General features: G+C 41.3%; 1 protein-coding gene across 8 annotated transcripts in view; it reads left to right on the forward strand.

Moving 5' to 3' along the window:
- The window catches only part of EBF1 (EBF transcription factor 1), a 280,677-nt gene that overhangs the window by 156,098 nt on the left and 105,394 nt on the right, over positions 1-19,185 (forward strand). The window lies entirely within an intron of this gene.

The raw sequence follows: 19,185 nt of genomic DNA on the forward strand, positions 1-19,185 counted from the left end.
TCTTTAACTTGCACAAGGGCTATAGTTGGGACTGAGTACATAAAGAATATAAATTGTCCCTCTGCTCTAAGAAGGAAGTGCAAACAGGTACCGCAGGCAGACTGATGAAGCTTTATCAGTCCATGGGAGCACTGAAATAGCACTGAATCATGCAAAACACACCTAGCAGAGGGTCTGTAGAGAGGCTAGTTCATGCAAGCGGGTGGTAAGGAGAGCTGGTTGAAACCCGTGGTTTCGGTCGAACTCCTGCAGTTCCTAGCCAAGAGATTAGGAGAGATGTTCCTCCAGCTGGAGGAACCCCCAGTACGGTTTTTACTCTGACTCTTTCCCTCTGGGAGCCATTTCCTGAGGGCCACCACCACCTTCTGCTCCAGCTGAAGGGCTTGGGCAGCTCCTCTTCTCCAGTACCGGCTGGATGTGCCACAGCAGTGGTTTCACCAGCAGAGCTCGGCAAGGAGGTCCTCACTGTGGGACTGAGGTGAACGCTGGCATCTCCTGCTGGCACGGACCGCCTGCAATGCTCTGCTCCCCTCTGGGGTCTCCATAGGTCTGAGTGATCCCTGATGTCCCAGGAGGGAGAAACCAGACCGGTGGGGCGCACAGAGGAAAAGGGGGGGCTTAGCAGTGATTACGGGATGCAATATCCCTGTTCAGAAGGAGTGAGAGAGCAGCAGGTCGCAGAGGTGATGGAGATTTAAAAATAGCCTATCTCAAAGCAAAGGAAAGTATGGATGAAAGTGGTTCTGGGATGAAGCCACAAGAGGAACTGCTGGGGGAAAAAAAAATAGAGGAAAAAGAAATGTTTCTGCAAAACAAACCATTTTGGTGAACAATAAATTCTTGAGAAAATATGTCTCTGCCTGAGCCCTTATTTTTCTTGATAATAAATCATTATAAAATAAACCTTGCGACATTCACCGTTCTATACAATGGACTGAATTGAAAAGAGCTATGTTTTTTCTGTACGATTTTGTGAGCCTTCTGGGTCCCTCAGAGAAGGAAACAATGTTATTGTCATGCAGATTTCCTTTCTTTCCTTCAAGATTTCAGAGATTCCATGAATCCCTTGCTAGAGGGTAATTCTACTTTTTTCCTTTTTTTAAAGCTGTCTCCGGCAGTGCCCGTGTTATAGCTTTATTGCAGTCTCCACCTTTCTCATGGAGTTTTCCAAGTTTTCAGAGCTAAGTATGACTGCTGTGGCCTGTGTACGTTACTAAGTTTTCCCACTAGTCATTGAGCTCATTTTTTGCTTTTCTTCCTGCCCGTTTAGAACACAATATGTGTGTAAGGAAAAAAAAAAGCTTACATTTTTCCTAATTTATCATGTATTTTGCAGTAGTACCTGGAGCCCTCAGGTAGGTCAGATTTCTATCCAAATAGTATAGTATTGCCCCACAGAACTTATCACTGAAAGGACTAGAGATGATAAGTGAATGACAGGACAGTGAAGAGGACAGGATTAAAAAAAGTGCAGGGAGGCGGCCATACAGATGAGTTCCTCAGGCATTTTATTTTCAGTCAGTAGCCGTAGTCTCAACCTCTGCTTGCTTAGCTGTTATCACAGAGTTGTCTGGAGGGAGGATTTGCACCATACAGTGACTGAGTGAGGTGGAGAAATTACAGTATTGCTTTTAGGGGAAAGAAACCCCACACATTGTAATAGCCAATGACCAAATAAATTTTATTTACTGAAATCATTAAAATATTTAATATTTTGGGGGTTTTGTTTTTTCCCCTCCTCTCTCTCCTCTTTTTTGCTGGTAAGAGGGCTCCATTTTGCTTGGCTGGTATGTGGGCCTAGATTTTCAGGGTCTTTATTACCTTTAATAATGTGCAAATGGCAGGCTGCTGGGACACCAAGGCATCACTTAGCTTTAATTGGTCAACTAGCCTTTGCTGTTATGCACTGCACGCTGCTGTGCGGTGGCTGACCTTGGACTGTACTCTGAAATGGTTTCCTTCAGCACTGGATGTTGCCCAATTACACAGAGTGCAGGAGCAGCGATGCTCGAGCCTTTGAACAAAATTTTACCATATCTGTTTGTCTAGATATATTAAGTACCAAAAAACATAAACGACCCAGAAAAAAAATTGGTAAGTGTACTTCTTTCACTGATACTGCCTACATTGAATAATTTTCTTAGAGATAGTTGAAGAAAGGGTAAATCCTAAAGAGCTTCACCCTTTGAATATCAGCAGTCTTTAAATCTAAGGTTTTTTTAATGCCAACAGCACATGAGACCATCCTAGGTATATGTGAGACACCTTTTAGAATGTGTCTTTGTCTTTAGCTATCCTTACAGTACCTGTGTGATAGGGAAGTGTCATGATCCGTATTTTAAAGATGGAAACAGAAGACATAGAGAGATTTAAAGCTAGATTTTTAAAGGTGTTTTGACTTCTGAAGATGCGGTAAAATGTGCAGTAGGACTTTCAAGAGGGCTTAGTTGCATCCTTAGCAGCCTAAAAGCGACTTGATGGCTTACAAAGTATGCCAAGCAGAGATACGAATCTAGGTCTTCTGTGTTCTGGTCTAGCGCTTTGTCCACTGGATGGACCTTCCAGGATGGATTGATTTTGGAACATAAGTATGACTGTCTTTTTGGTGCACTGCAGTTCAATATTGCTGCTTCAGTAGGACATTGAAGCACTGAGTCATGGCTGCTGACGCTAAGCAAAGAGCAAACCTTTGTCAGTACTTGAATCCTGAGGTGTTTTAAACTCTGTTTAAATATATACATTTTGGAGATACTATTTATAGAAAGGTTGAAATTTCCCGTTCTGTAAGAAAGTCTCTTTCAAGGGGGTATTTGCACTACTTAGCCTTGGAGCACAGTGGAAAAGCCCAAATCGGGAATCTGGCCATCCTCCATAGAGGCTATGGAAAGACAAACTTTTTCCAGAGACAATTCAGAGCACTTAGGCTGGGCGCCTGCCCAGAACTGGCCTCTGGAGAAGCCCATCTCTGTCTGTGCTGCTGGGCGGAAAGCTTGGGAAGGCCTCCCGGTCTCCTGGCAAGCAGTCTCGAGAGAGTCAGTACCGCTCAGTTTGCTCCTAAGACATGAACTTAAATCTTAGTACCTGTGATTTATCCCAAATTCAGTGTAGTGGAACTGGGCAGGGCTTCTCGAATCACAGTGATGCTGGGAGTGACTGTAGGGTCGCAGAGCAGATGTCTGTGGGGTTTGTGATAGACCTGTGCAGGAAACCTTTTTTTTCTGGTCCAGAGGTATTTCAAGCATTTTCTGTTTGAAACCAGGATGAAAAACCCCCAAATCAATAAACTGTTTGTAAGAAAACAGTCCAGAAAAGGGGAAAATTAGTGAATGAAATACTTCATTTCAACCATTTCCATGTCAATCTTTTAAATATACTTCCCTCCCCCCCCTTTTTTTTTTTTAAGTTTAATTAAAATTTGTAAGCAAGACTTGTATTTTACCAGGAAGGGAGGCTTTTCATTTATAAACTATGTGAGGATGATGTTCTGACACACTGGAGATTTTTTCTCAACATTTTTTTCATATTAGCAGATCCTCAAACATGACTCTTTCCCACAAAAGTTTCTTTTTTACAGGCTATCATTTCCCAACAGAGGCAAAAAAGTACCCAAAAAACTCACAGTCAGATCTATTGCTTCCAGACTGGCTGGGGCTAGTCACTGATGTATTCACATTTCAGTTAAACTTTTCAAATTATTGCATGCATTTGAATATCTTTAGCTTCATGAGGAATCTATTGCTGTAACACAGGATACCTCATTGATGTAAAAGAGAACGAGGGTAAAATAGGCATTACCATCCGGAAAGCTTTGATACAAAACTAAACCTGGGGTCCTGGTCCGTGATTTAGTAGGCTTCAGCTTTTCTAGGGGCTGAGCTCAGCTTGCAGAGGTGCTAGCCTTGTCTGTCTTCGTCCACTGCTGCCAGACCGGTTGAGCTCTATTAAAGCTGCTTCTAGAGGAAACTTGCCCTCCCGGCCACAATGTGTATTTGCAACATGCAGTTTTATTACTGAATATAGTACTTAATGCAGCTATATGTAGATCCAGATGTCTTTCATCAATCCTGAAACTGCCACAGCTGTAACCAAAGTAACCAAAAAGACATGAGTATTTTCCCCTTTACTTCCCAATGCTTACACTTCTTGCAGGAAGCTAGGAAAAGACATCTTAAAAATGACATACAGGGAAATCACATGTATATTTTTTCTGCATATACTGTGGGCTTTTAAGAGCTTGACTTGTAAATTATTCATACCTTTTAGAAAAAAATCAGTTTTGTGCAAGAAAAAGAAAAGAAACTATTGGTGTTGTGCCAGTCACCTGCAATTCAGCATCGCATTTTGCAATACAAGTCTACAGTGTTTCGTTTCTGCTTCAGACTATGGCTGGTTATGAAAGCACTGAGCATGGAAATATTACAGGTGCTCAGGCTAATTGTAAATCTGCCTTAGTCCCTCCTATACGTAGTATTGTTCTACTAAACTTGGTTGACTTAAACTAATGCGAGAGGAATTGTGACATGTCACATACAGTAGACATACTTTTGGTAAACTTGCTAAAGAGTCATATATACATTGCTGTAGTACTGTATGGTATATAGTGTGCATATATATGCATGTATGAGTGGGTACGATATATGCATGATACATGTTGATGAAATATGACTGAATTGGAAACTATTCTAAACGAGAAGATGTGAAATAAGCCTGTGAAGGCATATGCAGGAACATATGCTCTATATTATATACCGTTTCCATAGGCAGTATGCGTGTATGTGTGAGCACGCATGTGCCCATGTGTTAACGTGTATCTATGTGTTGCTGTGGTCCCCAGTGCTTAGTTTATAGTTTGGAGAGAAGTCCTCCCCCATCATTCGTCACTGCCTCGCTGCAGCAGACCAGGCCAGCACATCATTTGTTAACAGCGACAAAGCCACACTCATAAACGCCGACATGTTACATTAATTTATAGGCACTGAGTGACTTATTAAATGTGACGTGTGAAATATAACAGGGCCCGGTATGGATGATTAGGTTTTGGGCTTTGAATTGTTGACAAGGCAGGGGTAATGAATTGCGGGACACAAGCTAGTATGTTTCCCCCTCATTAGTCAGTATTAGCTGCATTAATAGTAATAATTGGATATATTCATCATTTAAAATGTTTTAATAAATGTTTGGACAGCACCTGATCTAGGCTGTCAAATATTAGACTGGAAGGTTTGTGATGGGAGAAAAATTATGCCATTCTTTCTGCAGAGATTTATACAGCCTAAGGGGTGCCATTTGCCAATGTCCTTTAAGAAGTAATGGTTGGAGAGAGTTCGGAAAAAGGCACTGCAACAAGAGGGAGTCTAGCCTCTCGCACATTTAAAGAAGACATTTTCACTTTATTCTAGGAATTCTTGGTCCTACAGTCAAATCTCAGAGATGGAGTCTGGACTGGGAATTTCTGACCAGGTGCCAGCCTCACATTAGAACTTCACAAAACGTTGTGCTTGTTTCCATCTGAATTTGTGTTTCAATCTCTCACAAGGCCATGTCCAGCCCCTAAATTAGAATGCAGACTGAATGTTACCCAGAGCTTAGGAACCTTCCAATTTGATGTTTTGGCTTGGAGTCATCAGTACTTTGAACTATTAACATATTTAAAATGCCAGAAAAATTTCTGCCTGAACATCTTGAAAGCATGATCCTCTTTGGGATGAAGGCAAGACATTTCTGTGGGTGTTCTGCCAGCTTCACTTTCCTTCTTGGTTTCCATACCCCAAATGCATTATTGCCTATGATTCAATATAAAGTTTCCTCTGAGTAAAGAAAAAAAAAGGTTTATGTCATTATTGTGTGATCTTTAGAAGTGGGATTTTGAAAATAAAGTAAAACTGTCATAAAGGAATGCAGGCTGTATTTTGCTCTTACTTTAAAAGAGAAGTGTAGGTGAACAGTAGAATATGCCTTCTTAGTGACTTGAATGGAGATCAAGAAGCCCATGTCCATTTGCAAAAAGGTTATATCAGTTTGAGCCTTGTGACACCTCTCTTGGCTATAACCAGTTGTGTAACGAAACTCTTTTTTTTTAAAAAATAACCTTCAGAATATACACAAGCAAAACCACATGGAGTTATTGGCACTGCATCACTAAACTGTCAATTTTTATTTAAAAAGAACAGTCCTCTAAGGAAAAGTGCAGCTACTGTAGGAAGCAGTGTTTGGTGACTCAGTAGGAGGTATGCTTCCCTTTTAGACACTACTGAAGAGGTGTCACACTGGGGAGTACTGTGTTGCTGGAGGTGCTGTCTTTCAGGAGAGACACAAAGTCACGTGTTTGACCACCCGTAGTCATAACAAGTCCCAAGACACTTAGGGCAAGGATAAAAGTTTTCTCCTCAGTGTCCTTTCTAGCTACTTGTACTGAGTGTCAGGAATCTTTTAGCTGAAGGTATCTTCATGCTAAGTGCAGTGAACCAAGCCTGTCTAGATTTATATCTATGAACTTGGTGAAAAAGGTTGGTGGAGGACTGGAAAGGTGACAAGGTTAGGACTGGCGGTGGTTAGGTAAAGCTGCAGCTCCAGGATGGCAGATAAGCTCCATCGCAGAGGCAGGGACGGTTGCAAGTGTTTGGCTCCTGCAGGAGTCATTCTGCATGGTGCAAGAACGCTCTGAGATTAGAAACTTTGTCATTCAGTTGTATTCTGAACGATTCATACTTCCTAGTTTGCAGTAATGTTGTTTCTTTTAGTAGACACCAAAGTCACATACACCTTGTTTAGATAATGTATTTAACTGTATTTTTCTCCTCGTTTTGAATCAAGCATTGAGTGTTATTCTGTCAGCGTTGTCTATTAGTTGGGCTTTATTGTTGACAAGCTGATGAGAGAGTTTTAACATGTTATCTAACACGAGTGTCTGCCGATAGGTTTTGTCATTGGCACTGTACAGTATTTCTTCAAAATCCCTCTTAATTTTTATTTGGAGAGTAAGCCAGGATTTAAAACCTGATACTATATGCTCAGCAAATGAGATTCATGAAGCCTTTTGGGTAGATGGCTGTGTTTTTATTTCCTGTATTAGTTAACTCTGGGCCTGAAGTCTCAGCCTACCAGAGAAGATGAAAATTCATGCTTTCTCTAGTTTTAGATTAATATCTCTGAGATCAGAGCCTGCTCTTTGTCATCTGCATTCACATTTTTTTGCCAGCATCTTAAAGGATTTCAGACTTTCCTTTATTGATTTGTATGCACTGTAGAAAGGATAACATGTTTTAACATGTTAATTATTATGCATTTAGGTCTTAACAAATAAGCCTTTAGTGGGACTTTGTGAGAATTGCAGAATTCAGCAAAGAAAGATTTATCAGTATTCAGTAGACATGTCGCATTCTTGATGGTTTTGAGCTATTGTCTAGTTAGAAAGATTTTGGGTGAGATTTATTGGTTATGTTTTCATTAATGGGGAATTAATTTTTTCCGGGGATCTTCTAGAGGGGACGAGCTGTAAATTTTTGCTGATCCTCTTTACTCTTTGCCAGTTACCAGCACAATTGTTCTCTGAGGAAGAACAATTTTTTAAAATGGGTCTTGTTAAGTTGAAAGCACTTTCTAGTCTGTGGATTAATTGTAACTTCTGTTGTTACGATATAGGTGAACAAGAACTCCAGCCTTTCTGCCCTGGCTGTCTGGCAAGGTTACTGAACCGCTCATCTTAGCCCTGCGTGTTCTCATCACTGATGCTTGTCCTCATTGCTCTACAATGACACCAAAAAATAATAATTATGCAGTACTTATATAGGACTTTGTAGACCCGCGTGCTCTGTGTTTTGTGGATATGAACCCTATGGGTTATGGATATCAGCACTGCTTTCATGCAGAATGGCATCCCATTGACATAGCCAATCATCCAGTAATGCAGGATAGGTCCCGACTCTTGACTTGCCTTTTAACACTCTCAGAAGATGTCTGTCCCTGCTACCGGAGGTCACCTACTTTTCCAAAGATACCAGTGCACGTTATTCCCTTCCCCCTTGTCTGAGGGTATCTAATGCTGTGCCTGTGTCCTTGCAGTATCTTGGGTCAGTTGAACTGTATGCTAAATATACCATTTCTCGTAATTCCACCCAATGAAATACCTAGTAGCATGAGCATAATATGTTTTATTACGGCCAACACATGTCGTCATTCCACCTCTAACTTGTCACCATCATCCTGATCTTAATTCCACTCCAGTTTAGGACGTTTGGTTTTGCCCTTCAACTTGGGTACCCTGACTAGATGAGTGGCATCAAGGGCAGACAGAAATATTTTTGTTCGCTGCATCATCTTTCTGGATGGGTGCAAAAGTTAACTGTGTAGCTACTATGTCGTTCTGTATCTGTGTGACACAGAAGAGCGTATCAGCAAAATTAATCTTCCTACATGTTCAAGGCCCATTGCTTTGTGAAAAGCTCTGAGATACTTAACATAAAACTTGTGCTATGAGCAGATTTGGTTTGAGTCTATGTGTCTGCTGCAGAGGTCACTACTTCTAATGTTAATTCAGCTCTCCCAGTATCATGTTGAAGGTAGTGTACACACGCAGTATTTACTGATGACATCTCCAGCATCCCATCTAGTGTAATCCTCTTCACCATCGTGTCAAAAACTTTCTCTTTTCCCCCTTTTCTCTCTCTCTTCCTCTCCCAGGGGTAACTTACAACACATTGTACAATGTTTGGGTTGCTTGTACATGCAGAAAAAAAATCTGAATTTTATAACTAGAGCCAGTTCAGCATCCCCTTGAAACACCACTGGAATATCTTCTCTTGTTGAACCACCACACTCACAGCTCAAACAAAGTGCCTCCGCCTTTCCACAAAACAGCTCTTTGCTTCCTTCCAGCACTCAAAATAGCAGCTATACTCCGGATCCCATCCTCATTGCCAGAGCTCCCTGCTGCAGAGGAAGTAAGGGCTTTATTCTCTTAAATGTCGTGAAACAATGGGAACCTCTGAATGGAATGTCCAGCTTGTAGGCAAGAGCTGCGGGTAGCACTTGATTTTGTTCTGCAGCACTTTTATGTTTAATGTTTTCTTGTATAAATACACATATACATAGGCATATATGTATTTTTATATATTTGCATTTTGTACTGCCCAGCTAGTTCTAGACACATCCTCATCAGTTGCTTTAAAATACTCCTTTTAACTTTTTTTTTTTTTTGGCAACAGAATCAAAGAAAGATCTTACCAAAAAATCACATCTCCCAGCAGATTCTCTTAGATTGTCCTCCTTCACCTACTGTAATCGGGCTTGCAGTTTAGCCCTACTTTTGCATGAGAAAATGAACATGGGAGAGATTCCTGATTCCATTCAAGTCAGTTGCTGATCTCAGGGGGATCAGAGTTTCTTTTCAGGTAAACTTATAACCTAATTTGTCTATATCAATAAATATGCATATTAAAATACATCATGGGCTTTTTTAAAAAGATTGGATGTGTTTTGCCTAGGAAAGATCTTTTAGTTGCCATTTTTTTTTCCCTCCTTGCAAGGCCCTTCCTTTCTGTTACTTTATTTGAAACAAACTCTTAATTTGCTTTTTGAAGCAGGAATTGTCTGCCGAGGGGATGCAATCAATCCTTCACCATATCACCACTGTAGAGATATTTCTACCTAAATACCCCAATGGGCTGGGTGAGATAAGTTCCACTCATCTTCATAGCAGGACCATGAGACCTGGAGATTTACCATCTCGGTTCTTAATTGGTTATTGCTATTACAGTTCTGCTGAGAATTTAGTGAAGCTAAAGCTGAGCCTGGGGTGTCATCCCAAAGGTTAATCCTGAAGCCCTGGCGTGGTTCTCACGCTGGCAATGACACTGAAGCAGGGGAACAGCTGAAGCTCAGAGCCCTTTGGTTTGCGTAGAGGCAGCATGTTGTGGGCAAGTGTAATGACAGTGATGTCAGTGTTATGACAAGCATCTTTTGCATAGAGATGTGGCATATAGCTGGGGGGGAATAGGGCATTTGCTGGGTATGACTGCAGTGTACTTGAACTGAAAATGTAGAAGCTTGCTAGAAGCAATGAGAAACCATTATGAAAACTGACATCCATTATTTTTTGGCTAAAATACAAAAAGGGTGTCAGAGAAAAAAATAGAAGCAAGTCTTTTATTTTTTTTTTAGATGTTCATATAACTCATCTGATACCAAGCAAAAATACTCTTATATTCTCTTCTTACTCCTTCTATCTACAGAATAAGGTAGCTTCTAATTCTAAGAAACTGCCGTGCCTTTTAATTTCCCTTTCAGGCTCAGCTACCTTCTTAATTGCATCACTGTTGGCCAAGAACTGTGAGAGCTGATTGACAGGTTGTGCTACCTGTTGTGAAAGCATCCAGTTAAAAAGCAGAGATGAAGTTTGTTTGCCCAATTTTTGCTCGACTTTAACCAAAGCTATTTCAGTTGCACACTTCAGCATGTGCACTGAGTTTCTGTTACGTTTCCCTGTGACCGAAGACTTCTTGGATTATAGATTGTTAACAGTTTTGAGACATGAATGGACTCAATAATCGCTTTCTTCCTTTCCCATGTGCTTTTGATTCAGTATTGGCATATACTAAGGGTTTATTGTAAAAAAGGGGTCTAGACAACACCTTTCTTCTCCCTTCCTCTCTCTTCAGGCCATCAGTCCTATGCTGCCTAAATGTGATCAAAAATCATTTCCATGTTGGTCTGAGCAGACTTCCTGGATTTTTTTAACACTGTGCAAGTTCCATTTAAAAGCAAAAAAGAAAAGCTTGACAAACAAAACCAGAGCAGGTTTTAAGCCAGGTGTTGGGAGGGAATATGGCTCTAACATAATGTTTACAACTAATCTAACCAGTCAAGGATACATCTTTTCAGATGGTCTTTGACTGATTCCTCACTTCTATTTATGCAGAAACCTTTCTCTGTGCTTTAGAGGCTCAAACTCTGGCCAGTGAGGATACACTCACACACATCCTTTAAATAACCTGACCCTCTGGGTTTTGCAGGTTCAGATGCAGGTGTGTGCAGGTGTCAAATTATCTAAGGAATCATTAACTATTGCATGTGCAAGCACATTGCACACAGCTTTACTTGCGAGCTCTTTACTTGCTGAAGAGTGTCCATCTAACTGATCCAAGGAAAGGTGGGCAAAAGAAGGGAAATGCATGTTCCCTACACATTAAATATTTACAGTGTGGATCTTGCTAACTTTCTCAGTATGCTGATGAAAGAAGCATGTCATCAACATGCTCACCTCAAGGTGACAAGTTTTTAAGGTCCCACGTCTGTTAGGACAGAAACGTAGAGCTTCAGACAGCTGGATTAACAGTCTTCTCCGACATATTATAACTCTGATACTGCTGATACTTTTCCATAATCATGCTAAAGTTACAGTAGTTTACCTTGAAGTAGCAAGCAATTGAATACTGATATCATATTACAATAACAGTAACACTGTTATCTGTCATCACTTACACTGAACAGAGGTTCTTTTAGCAAAAGTATGACTCTGGGAGGGCTGCTAATTCAACGGCATTGTGTGAACTATGACAGACCACAGAGCTGTTTCAAATTTTTTCCAGTGACTGAAGTCTAGCATCTTCAGCAAAAATTAAAAATAGTTAACCTACTTTTATGTCCTACTATTTGAGGGGTGAACTGGGGTGAAATGGGGAAAAGGTAAAAGGAAAAGTAATTAAACTGAGACAAACTGGTCGATTACTAGTTCTTGTACTAAATAAATACGGATAAATTCTATTGTTATGTGACTTTTCCCTATACTGACCTGGTAATAAAGTACTCGACTGCTGGAAAGTCTATCACAAATTCAGCTAAAGCTGCGCCCATCAGCTCGTAAAGAACAGACTGTGAGTTGAAGCATGAAAAAAAAAAAAAAAGCAGCGCTTGGGAGGCTTCTGTGCTATGTAAGCTAAGAGCTGCAGCTGGGCAGCTGGGCATGGCTGTGTCCGGGCGCACGCTCCACTGCTTTATCTCACAGGGGTGTTTGTGGGAGTCCAGTGTAAAGGATGCGTATATGTCCAGCTACCTTCCATCTAGCTGTCATAAACCAAATACATTGTGCATATGCTGTATCTGGAAGGCACAAACTCTTTCCAACTTTTTTGTGATAGGAGGATAGCTACAGTTTGAATTTCGTAAAGATTTCGGATATTGGAGCTGGGCACAAGTACAGAGATATAAGAAAATTGAGATTTTTCACTACTTTAAGAAAAAAAAAACTGGGGCAGAATAAAATAACAGAAAACTGAGCACTCAAGCCTACCTCTGGACTATTTTTAATTCTGTTCTGATGCTGGTTTTTTGGTGGTGTTTTTTCTTTCTATTCTTGTTAGAAATCTGGGAGAAGAAACCAAAACAGTCTCTCTGGGATTTTAGCTCACTCATGAGAGAAAGTGCCAAATACCCTTTCCCAAACTGGTCTAAATTTCTCTGATGCATTATAACTCAGTATTGGAGAGCTAGAGAAGTCCAAAAGATGCATGATGAAAAGTTAACGCTGTGTGCTTCACGGTGCAGATGACACAGACCCATGGAAAACCTGCTTGAAATATTTGGTGAAGTGAGCAATGAGTAATTTAGGGCTGCTTTTGGGTAGCCCTTCCTTCTGATTTGGTGATTGTGTGGGTATTCCCTCAGTTGTTTGCTGTGGTGTATTGCTATTGAATATTTGCTGTATTGATAACAGCAAATGCCGGCTATGCTAGCTCCAGGAGTCAGAAGTTCACAAAAATAATGTAGACTGTTCTGTTTCTATTATTTTGGCATTAGCTGAAGAATCTCAGTCAATAGGTAGGGTCTGACTGAGTGAGCCTTATTCTCTGTGTGACGTTTCCTTTCTTGGATCTTTTCTGTAGGTAAAGAGGACAATGTATATTTTCTAGTAAAATAAATAATTTTCCAGGGTTTTGGTTTTGTCTGACTTTTTTTTTTTAGTGAACTGTTTAGCATGCCATCAATACTAAATACAGGTCTGATTCTGCTTCCATTTTAAATCAATGAGACCACTAAATGCAGTGAGAGCAGGTTTGGGATTTTTTTGTCTTAATTAGAACGTCTGACAACTTAAGAAGGTTATGGTTTAGAAGAGAGTTAGATGGCTATATCTGGTGTTTAATTTCTCTTCTGTAGAATAAATTTCCTGTTGTAAAAATGCCACAAAAGGTAGCTACTGCTGTTTATTGACTAAAGAGCCAAGTAAAATCCAGCTGTGAACATGTGGGTAATAGGAGGTTTTCCCTATGCCTATATTTGATTTCCATGCACAGCCTCATGCTGGTAAATATCAGTGTAAGTCTCAATTTTTCTTTTGTGAATAGGGTATCTGACATGACTGGTTAGTTGTACATGAAAAGGTCTGTGAGGGAAAAAAAACCCAAAACAGTGCAATAATAGACTTGTTAATAGATGGGAATCTTCATGCTTCAAATAATAAGGATTTTTTCCCCTCCTTTTTCTGCAGTTATCAGTAGACTGGGCTGGACTCAGATGTTCTGTAGTGTGGGAAATTCCATTATTTTGACAATTTTTCTCTGCCAAATGGAATGAAAAAAAAAAAAAACCTCCTTTTAAAAAAGTTTAAAAATGTTTGAGAGTTCAAAACATTACAGTTCCCGAAAAAAATGTTTTATTTTAGGTCAATTTTTAAAAATGTTAGGAATCTTCTAGTGTAAAATAGGAGTTTTGATTTTTTTAGAAGGGTCATCTTGAAAGGGGAAGAAAGTTACTTTGTCTTTCTGAAATGGCTAAAGGGATGTGTCTACATTCTGATTATTTATTTTTCCAAATAAAATTGCATTAAACAACACACTTGCTCTGTATTTTGATTTTAGTAGCAAATTGCTAATTAGATTTGTTTATCAGCAGATGTGGTAAGGGTTGCTAATTGAGAAGAGAGGACAGAAAAACCTAAAGAAGCAAGTAAAGCAGCTGAAGGGAGCATGCTGTCTGCCCACCGTGACCAGCAGACTGACCCCTACATTGGCTTCAGCACATCTTGATATCACTAGTTTGCCCCAGAAATAAAATTCCCAGCAGATATTGTTTGAGACAGCAGTGTTTGTAGTATCGCTCTTTCCCTCGAGTCCTCTGGGCTGGGAGGGCCACCAGAGAGGAGGCAGGCTGACCGCGGAGCTCGTTCTGCACGGTGCTGAGGTACGTGAGTAGTACCTTTGTACCTTTTTCATCTGGACTGCTTGCGTATTGAAATTTATGCACATATTTAGCACGCCACAGAACTGGTATGTCATACAGAATGGCCGGGCAGTCCTTTTATCTGATAGACAGTTGCTAATTATTGCACTGGCCCGTGTATTTTGGTTTTACTAATTTTGCAAACCCGTATACACCTTTATGCTTCATAGCCTCTCATCCACGCAGCTAATGTGTCTCTCTGCTATCAAATACTCTTACACCTCCGAAAAGGTGGATTTTGTCAGTTTTATTTGCCCTAGTCAGGTTTAAGTTGTATAACCAGTGCTCACTTACTGGATAACCACTGGTCTGGCTGACCTTGGCAGCACTACAGCTGTCATATTTTCACATGGATGAACTGTTCTTGAACAACTTCTCCAATGTATTGGGAACAAACAAGCTTTTCTTCAGCATCAGGAATGCAGCAGGTCTTCCCTTTCCAACTATTTTTTTTCTCCTTCCACAGACATATTTATTGTGGCAATGGCAAGAAAATCCCAGTGCTAACCTTCATGTTTGAGTTCCTTTAAATTTCCTTCAGAGTAGTGACAGGAGAGGGAGAAGCCCTAGATGTTGTTCAGGGCTTGCTTTCTTTAGTTTAACTCTTTGTTTGTTTCTAATAAACACGGGTACTAATGTGTGGTGGCAAGAAAAATAGGGGGGCCAAATCCTTTTACATCCTTACTGCTAGCGTTTCCTTTTCTGTTGTTATTTATTTAATGTGAACCACTGTGGTAGCTAGCAGGGACTCTGAGTAGGGTGCTGCCGGGTGGGCATGGCACAGGCATGTCCAGGCCCCAAGGTGTTTGAAGTGTGATGGAAAAGCTAATCAGGGACAAAGGATGGGGAATATTTTTATACAGATAGAGTGAACTCCAGCTGGTAGCATGCTTGCTAGCTTCTTCAGCCGCAGAAGGAAAATCAGAGGATGGGTGTCAGGAAAGAGCCAGAAGCTATGAGGGAGCAGGTGCAGCAAGTTACAAGCAGCAGCCTGGGAAATCATCATGTAAAATGAAGGCTGGGCAGCAGGGGCACCCAGAAAGCTGAGACTGGGTTGGGGAACCAGCCCCTCACTAGCAGAGGGAAGAGAGTAACGGTGATGGCACAGCCCTGCTGGCACCAAAACCTTTTGGGGGATGTCACGGTTCTGTTAGGGAAAGCCCTTCCTCTTCAAGGGGGAATTTTCTGTCAAAATGTAATAAAGGGAGACAAGCCTCCCAGATGAGCCAATAACCTGTTTGTGAGAGGTTTCCACCTGTAATACAGAAGAGAAAAGTTCAAGTTAATTTTGTGCGTGGTTCAGACTGGAGGTCTGTATTTAACTAGAGGTTATATTTCTACATCACTTGTTGCAGTTACTTAAGAGACTTGTAGTAATACAGTGCCATGGCTATGGATTAACTGCTCAAAGACTTGCTTCCTTGAGTAATTCTTGCAGCCTGTGCTGAGCTGCCTTCTACTACAGCTGCATATCATCTAAAATTAGCTCTGTTTTTTTCTCCCCAAACTGCAGTCCAATACCTTGCAACCGTGTCTATATTAGATAAGAGATGAAGTAGGAGATTTAATAGCAGCGGAAGTCAGTAAATCTGGGTGCTTTCTAAAAGTTTGCCTGGTAGGACTGCTTCTGGACCTGAGCTGACTCATGTGGAGCTGCCTTGAGTTTCTCAGCAACATATACCTCAATGCTGCTCGTTGCAGTGTTAATTCACGAAGCACCCAGCTCAGGTAGCTCCTGTATTTAGGTGAGTTCCCAAGTTACAGAGACAATGAATAGTCTGTGGTCACTGCCTTGAATCATGAAAAATCTTGCAAGCTTTCAAGCTTTTGGTGATATTTGGATGTAAAACAGGAATGCAATCTTTGCCCTAAGATGTATGTGTGTACGAGGAGGATTTTTTGTGGCCCAGCTTCCCCCCGGCGTTGCTTGCGAGGTGATAGGGTCTGCGGAGCAGCAGCAGGGCTGGACCTTGCGCTGGTGCTTAGCTGGTGGCATGTGCCGTCCTGCCAGGCTTCCAGAGGGGACTTTCACCTTAACGCTGAGAGCTGCGTTTGGTTACGCTATATGTCATTGATTGGCTATGGTAGTAGTCAGGAAGGGAGTCAGAAGATACGTTTTGTTTGATTCATGTAGAAAAGAAAGTTCTAATGGTAGCTATGAGTGTAATCGATGTCTGAAGCTGGTGTGGCAGAGGAGCCAGTGATTAGCAGTCACATAGCTTTGGAGAGAAAATTTGAAGATTTTATTCACGCTTGTGCTCTGCACATTTTTCTCATCTTGGGAATGAATTGCAGACCCTGGAGGTTAGTATTAATGCTATATATCCTCTGCGGTTGGTAGTAATGCAATAGATTCCCACCAAATCATGAGAAAGTTAGAACTGAAGAAATAATCTGGTGTGAAGAAGTTAGACGCAAGCAGGGCTGCAAGTTATGCTTATAAAGGGCTAAGTTCTGTTGGCATTTCTCCTGGACTCATCCTGTCCATCCAAATCTGAAATATTTGCAGAGTGAAGTGTTGCTAATGACCAAGGCTGGCAGAATTGGACTCAAGGTGGAGAATGCACCTGAACTAGCAGTTTAAAGGAGGAGCTGAGAGAGAGGGCTGAACCCCATGAATTAAGCCATTCCGCTATACCCATGTCCTCAGCTGTACACGTTTGCTCTCCTGCCAGACGTTAGCTGGTGTATTTTCTGCCAGCTCAGGAGCCATTCAATTCTTTCTTACATGAGTGTGGGACAATATCCACATAGCCAAGGAATCTGACTCTGATGCATTCCAAAACAAAGTGTAGCCTATATTTTGTTTTGTCTTTCGGTGGAACAAAAATACAGTGCTTGGCAGAAAGTGTTCTATAAACTGATGACTTTTTCCTTAAAATGAAGTGAGCAAACTTGGCTGCATAGTCTTGGTGTCTTGAACACTCTTCTGAAAATATTATGGGCTGCTTTTTCTTTTTTTTTTTTTTTTTAGTTAATTTTTCTGGAGATGAATACATTCAAAGGAATTTTTGTTTACTTGCTTGCCTTTTTGTTTTTTGGGGGACAGGTTTAAATAGATGAGCTTCATTTCTTCTCCAGTTCATTTGGATGAAACTTCTGCAGAATTCAATGGATATAGCACAATGCAAGCAGAGTTAGATTTTGAAACTTTGGATTAGGGTTTGCAGCCCCCAAAAGACAGCTCTTGTGTTTTGTATTGATTTTCCAAGCCTTTGAGCTGACATCAGCTTATTAAACAGGCAAGCAACATAGCTTGGGAGGAAAGTGAAGGCAGGGTATTTCAACATGAAGGGCTTTCCGTGTATTTTGAAGGCCCTTGAGTTGACCGTGTGGCCCAGTGTTTGAACGTGCAGTGGAAAGCTATAATGCAAAGGTGTTTTCTACACTTATGTGTTTGATGCTGCCTTTCAGTGCAGATACTTTTAACATCTCCCGCCCTTGGCTCCGGGTAGCGCATTCCTCGGAGGAAGCGCAAGCCGTGGTGGTCAGCTGCTTTGCTCCTGCGCTCGGGAAAGCTCGGAAGAATTCCCCAGCAAAGCCTTGGGGCAGTGTAGCCTTCTCCCTAAAGAGTGAGCGGTTCTGAGAGACTTTGCCACATAAGGGCCTGTTCGAGGCTCTAGGCCCCAGCTGACAGGGATGTCTTTGCCTCCCAACAGATGGCCGGGCTTTTGATTTCAGCAAGCAATCTCGCGCGGAGGGGTGGTCTCAGGATTCTGCCAGCATTTCGCGTGACAGGGCCGGCTTAGGGCAAGAGGGATCTGGTGTCCGTGCCCTTCATAGCTCGCGAGCTAAATGACGAGCTGTTGACAGGAAAGCCATCGTCTGAAGTGTAAGATGCTGAACTCTCCTCGCTTTTCGTTTTTCTTTGGTGGAATTAATGCCCTATTTGCTTGTCTCTCAGAATCCATTTTGGCACGAGTACAAACCTTCGCCTGGTGGCAAGCAGTTGTCTGGATTCAAGATGCCAAGATTTGTGCTGACAGCTCCTTCTACACAATCTGAGTCAGGCTGTCACAGCTGGCCATTAGAGGCTTAAAAAGACACACACACGTACAACAAATAGCACCAACTTTCAGTTATTGAATATCAGAACCTACTTGATGAGACAGTGTAATGGCTTATACGGCCTTTATTTTGGTGTAAACAAACACAGCCTCTCCAATCCCCTGTTCAAGAGTTTAGTGGCGGCTGTTTATTTTATGTTGATTGCTTGATCTTATATAGGAAGATGGGACCAAAAAGGGTCTTCCTGGGTCATGAAATCCAGTCCTTGATAATCATAGATATGACATCTTGTAATCCCCCTCATTACCTTACTTTCCTTTAATGAAAGCAGTCCCTTGTAGTTTTGATTTGTCCTTGCAGCCGTTTGCCTAGTATGACTTTCTTGGCCTGGAGGAACGACAAGCACCCAGACTTGCCCCTTTGAGAGGCGGCATCCCAACTAGAGCAGGGTGAAGAAGCTACTCGTTAAAAAGGGATTTTCTGAAGCTGTTTACCTTGCAGTTTTGCCTTTCTTGAAGGCAACGTGTGCAAATGCTGCTGATGTAGCACTCAGTTGGGATGTTAAAGATGGATGCTTATAGGAGTTAACTTTTCAATTTCAAGTGAAACAGGATCAAAGGAATCCCCCACCCCTCTTTTTGTATGTGGAGACAGGTCAGATTAGCTCCTGCTTAGTCAGTTGATGGTTATTGCAAATATAATGCTGCTCTGTCTGGTGGCACTCGGTTTTAAACTTGCTGTAGGATTAAATTTTGCACAGCTGAGCTTTAGTAGACCTTAGTCTGTAGTTTATTTTGGACAAAAAGTTGATAAACTTTGGCTCTCAAGGAGGAAGCCTGGAATCTGAGACCCACTATTATTCATTGACTTGTCTTTATGAGTTTACAGTCCACTGATGCATAACACTGAAGGAAATATTTTCAGTGAAATGTTTGCTTTTTTCTTTGGCTTTGTAAAATGCAA

The sequence above is a fragment of the Struthio camelus genome, chromosome 13 (genome assembly GCF_040807025.1).
Source record: "Struthio camelus isolate bStrCam1 chromosome 13, bStrCam1.hap1, whole genome shotgun sequence".
Classification (NCBI taxonomy): Eukaryota; Metazoa; Chordata; class Aves; order Struthioniformes; family Struthionidae; genus Struthio; species Struthio camelus.